Source organism: Crocodylus porosus, unplaced genomic scaffold (genome assembly GCF_001723895.1).
Source record: "Crocodylus porosus isolate Cpor-Errol unplaced genomic scaffold, CroPor_comp1, whole genome shotgun sequence".
Classification (NCBI taxonomy): Eukaryota; Metazoa; Chordata; order Crocodylia; family Crocodylidae; genus Crocodylus; species Crocodylus porosus.
Window position 1 is genome coordinate 27,296,080 of NW_017728913.1, and position 5,383 is coordinate 27,301,462.

The 5,383-nt window shown below is 42.4% G+C and overlaps 1 long non-coding RNA gene across 1 annotated transcript in view; it reads left to right on the forward strand.

Moving 5' to 3' along the window:
* Positions 1 to 1,255: 1,255 nt before the first annotated feature.
* The window catches only part of LOC109309824, an 18,004-nt gene continuing 13,876 nt past the window's right edge, over positions 1,256 to 5,383 (forward strand). Inside the window, exons 1-2 of the long non-coding RNA XR_002101066.1 lie at positions 1,256 to 1,357; positions 1,404 to 1,412. This is a non-coding gene — a long non-coding RNA (uncharacterized LOC109309824). The remainder of the gene's footprint in view (positions 1,358 to 1,403; positions 1,413 to 5,383) is intronic.

Here is a 5,383-nt window from a genome sequence, read left to right on the forward strand (position 1 = left end):
GATGCACCCAGCAGATGATGAGCTCTGGTTGGAGGGTGTATATCCAACCACTTGTGTAAAGGCAAAAGTTGGGTAACAATGAGACCAAAGCTTTGCCTCCTATCCTAACCAGCACTCATGTAGAGGCCAAGTGACCACAGCAAGGGACAGAAAGGTGAACTTCTTACTGCATAGCCACTCAGATCTGAATTGTTATGGCAGAATTGCTTGATAAAGGATGTCTAGGGCCACATGGAGGCATCATGGCTGGAACTGGGGAATCTGGTTACAGAGAACTTGAGATGGGTTTTGCTGATCACTGCTATATTCCTGGTGTACACATGGTGTCTGTTTATATGTGAGTCCTGTGTCATCTTCATGATGATAAAGTATATGCCATTCATGGCAAGCATGATTTTCGGGGCACTGACAATTTGAAGTAACTCCTGCTTGCTCTGTTTTTGGGTGTTGGCATCTGCAGGGAAGATGCCTAGGCTGTATGACCCACAGCCTGTACAGTGAATGGCTAGGGAAGTACTGACCTGCCATTGAAAGGCTGAAATTGGTGAGGCAGGACTTGTCCAGGCTACCCTTCAGCAGGCCAGTGGTGATACATGGCATCTGACATCAGGCACTACAGCTGTATGTAGACCCAGTCATTCAACCCCCTAAAGGTCAAGTGAGCCAAATACACCTGGGAATGAGCCTGCTTCAAGGGTCTATCCCAGGTCCTGTTGCAGTCTGAATTTAGCCTGCTCATATGGCATAGTTTGGCCCAGGACTCATGCAGATTCTGTGTTGGGGCCTGGGGCTGGGAATCTTCATGCATAGTGCCTTGCCACCAGATGGCCAGCAATGAGGGCTATAGGAGTATGTCCTTGTCCACTCTATGCCTTATCCCTACCTTGTCCTCCCTTGAGAACTGCAACTGTTTCCTAAGGTTAAACACTGATTCAGGTGACAATGTGTGTGTGTGTATGTTGCTGCCTGTGGTACCTATGCTTGGGGTGCTTGGTAACTGAAGAACAAGTGGCAGAGATCAGGGGAAAAGACAGTGGGGATAAGGCAATACCAAAGAAACAGAGGTTTGCAGGCAGAGAGGAGCTCTGGACGGCTGGAGCCACAGAAGCATGGGACAGGTGTTGGAGGTGGCGGTGAGCCAGAAGCAGAAGAGGGAGAAATGAGACATAAGTTAGAGGAGTGAGGAGCAGAGATTGGAGTAGGGATGAACTGTAGTAAAGCAAAACCCAACTCAGGGGTCCAAAGAACAGTTTTATTAAATGAACACTGTACTGTACAGCTTGGTTCCTATGCACACTCACACAAGCACTCCCACACACACTCACACAGTGGTAGCAGGACAAAGAGACTCAGTGGAGTCCAAGTAGGGAAGAGAAACAGAGTCCACATCCTTGGCTGAAGAGAGGGTGGGAGTGATAGCTACCTATCCTGGGCTGTGACTTGATCCTCGATAGCCAGTGGGGGTCTTCTCCAGCAAGGTGTTGTCCAGAGGGGCATCACCAGCAGGGCCTCTGGGTGGATAGGTGGTGTGGCATCATGCTAATTCAGATGGAGAGGGCATCCCAAGGAGTCAGTCTTCGCTACCCCTTTTTATGGGGCAGACTACCTATGTTCTCCTATGGGGAGGGTATGTACAGGCAATGTCAGTCCTGTTCCAGAGGGCTCCAGGTGTTCTTACTGAGCATGTGCAGCCTTGGCACAATGGTGGGTTGCCTCATCTTTTGTTTCTTGAACGCTGAGGGTGGTTCCAATAGTGGGGTCATTGGTCTAGGTATTGGTGTTGATGGTGGGGTGATTTAGTAGGGGGGTCCTGCTATCATCATGTTTCACTCCTCCATTCACTCTTTTGCTTCAGGCATTCATGGAAAACCAATTTACGTGGGAGAGGTTACAGACTCAAACGTGAGTCATAATTGCAACATACTTACACAACAGGGCATGGAGATAAGATGGGAACCTGACACACAAAATTGGATGCTTGACATCACTCAAGCCAACCCACATTGCAGGCCTAAATCATACATTGTTAATATAGAGACACTTTAGACACAAGAACCGTACAGTGTAATACATTACAGTAATCCAACACACAACAAAACACTATTACAATAGCTCATGGTTACTATAAAAGGGGTCTTGTATATACAGGGTTTCAACTTAACTTATAACTACTTTCATAAGGAATAAACAAGGGGAGAGAAAAAGGCAGAAATCATGGGAAAAATGGGATGTTATATTGAAAACTGGGGGTTTTGCTATAGCTGCTACCCTCAGGATTCCCTTCCAGCATCCTGATCCTGTCTGTGTAGGTGTGCTCTGTTCCCTAGCTCTGCCTGCTTACTCTAGCAGTTCCTAGCCCATATCTAGTATATGCCCCACCACCCTCATATACCCTCAACTTGTTCCTTTGTAGAGTGCTACAAGGTGTAAGCAGATAAGTGCAGACTCAGGTTTGTCCCTGCCTGGATGATTTCCCATCCTCATCCCCAGTGCCTGGTCCATTTGCAAGGAAGCAAGCACTGTAATGTATAAATTAGTTTTTGAAATTGGGTACTACTTAGTTCACAAGAGTTATGGAGGAGTGCCTCAAGTCTAGGAAGTTGAGAACTATTGCTCTAATCTATTCCAGTCCTTAGCCTGGTTCCTTGCTCCCTGGTCTCTGCAGCTATACTGCATTCCATTTCTGATGTATTGGGGATCCCCGTCCATTAGGTCGCTGCTTCTGGCTACAGTTACCTGAAGCTCCTGGGCTCTTTATATGTGGTCTAGGTATTAATTAGATACAAAGCCATGCTGTAGCAGCAGCTGCTGTGAGCAACTAAATTCTACTAGCCATGCAGGAGTATTTTGGGCAAGATTACATTTTTCTGCCTACCTAGGCCCTGAGCAGCTGCTAGCTAGATGGTCAGAGGAGTCCCTTGGGAGATTAGGTGGCTACTGTGCACTGTCAGAGATGAATAGGACCTCTATAGAACATTCTCAGTTGTATAGATGCAAGTTACAGTGCTAAGTTGTGACTGAGTAATGGACTGAGCTCTACAATGGTGGTTACTTTAGCATAGAACCTAGATAGCTAGCTAAGAAAATGGCATGTAAATGGGCCTTAGGTATCTAACACTTTTCTTGAAGCTTTTCCTTAATTTGGTATTGCCCTGGAAGAGGTAATATGAATGAAGGAAGGAGGGAATAAAGGAAAGGGGCAGTGGAAGGAGGGGGGACTGGAAAAACAAACTAGAAAGTGACTCTGGCTATCTAGAAAAGTTGAAATATATTCACAATCAGGCCAGGATACCAAGAAGAAATTTAATTATACCTCTTAAAATGGGAGGGAAAGGAAAGAGCTGCTGTTTATCCAACACATTCTGAACTAGCTAATACATTGTCAGGCCCCGGGTAAGTACTGTGCCTTAATTCTCTGAGTCTGCCTCAGCTTGATTTGGTTTCGGTAGCATTTTATACCTACCTATTAAGTAGATTATGTGTAAAGTTGGGGGAAATTGAGCCTTCTATCTTTTCTCCAGTGCCAGTGCTGTAAGAGGAGTCCTTCACACTTGACCAGTAACCTTTTTTCAGACTAAGAGCTTATGCCAAAAGAACCATGGTTGTGTTTTCCTTGAAACCAGTAGGGTGCTTTGAAATTTAAGGATTTGGATGACTACCTTGCTTATTTTTCCATGTGCTCTTAAAAATGACTGGCAATCCGCTTAAATATCATCAGTAACTCCTGACATACAGACAAATTTGGCAAGCCCAGAGAAAAAGTCAGTTAAATAAACAAGTTACAATGTTAGCTGTTTTCTTCGGAACTATGTGAAGGTATTAGAAGTTTTGCAAACCTAACCAGAAAGATACTCAGCTTTTATCCCATATTTAACACATCCTAGGTTACTGGATTGCATGACAAATTCAAAAAAAATATAATATCTCACTTTCTTAAAGTACAATCCAGTGAAAAATAATTTTCTGTGTGGATTCTACAAAGTTTCTAAATCTTGCAACTGTAAGGATTACTTTAATCACAGAAGTGGTTAAAAAGTAGTCTGTTTGCTGAGATTCTCTAATTGGAAGTGGATTTGGGGGATGGCATCAGCTAACTCTAGTAACTGTAGCCAAAGAATACAAACATAGTGATATTTTTTCCCTTATTGGTTTATGGCTAAATCCATGTGGAATTAAATGTAAAAGAGCTGAAATGTGATGATGGGATGATGCTTCTTTGGCTTAAAGCGGTGTTTTGGAGGTGAGAAGACAAAATTTAAAAAAAGCCATGTGTGGTCTGTATATTAGGTTCCTACACTCAGAGCAAAATCATTCTGGAGTGATGAATGAATGGATGGGAAGGTCAAGTGGCCAATCAGAGTATAGGCTTCCAAACTTGTTCAGATTCTGACCATCAGCAGCCCAGAATGAATGAAAACAGTCCCCCAAATCCATAGTATCTTTTTTGCTAGGCTGCAGCAGACCATATTCTGAGATTCATTTATGTCAGGCTTACTGTATAATGGAGTCCTCTCACTTCTGTTTATGGATGCACAAATGGAAATGGAATGGAAAAGTCCTTGGGCTTTGTGGGACAGAATAGGCTATGTTTTTGCTATTGTGATAGATCACCTTATCATATGATACAGTGAGTGAAGATCATATGCATGCCTACTATTAATTCTTGTCTTTAATTTGACTCTGACTCTTGTGCAACATTTACAGCAATAAATTAGAATCGTTACATCATTCTCTATCCATTGATTCCATTTGTGTCTTTCATGACTGGACTACCTTAGCGCTCTCTATTATTTATAAGTTGTCTTTTGCCTTGCTTTTCATGTGCCAATTGGCTAGCATCCATGCAAGACCATTCTGCATAGCATTTTCATGTAATCAGAAATCTACATAATATAATTGTTAATAAAAACGACATTGTTTTAGGAGGGAGACCTAATATATTTACTGAGGCACACCAAGTGATTTGGATAGTACTTGCCTCCAGCTGCTACTATTCCTAAGCATTGAAAGAAGTTAACAGATGCTAAATTGACAGTTGAAAAGTCTAGTATAATACCTGAGCTGTGACATTTTTCAGTTGCTGGTTTTGGCGGTTGTTCTTCTCTCTTTGCTGTAGATGTGACCTTAGTAATATAAAGCAAATGGCTGAAAAATTTACTATTGGAGCAGGGAAGGGTTGAAAGAGTTGTTAAAAAGATCTATCCAGATACATTCAGATTTGAAAATATGATACTGTTCTTTTGTATTCTAATTTTTTCTCTGATTTCTGCATGTCCTTTCACAGCAATGAAGTATGCTTTCATTCATGAAAGCTTGTGTTAAACTAAATAAGATATTATATATATAAGATCATATGTATAAGATCATATATATATAAAAAAAT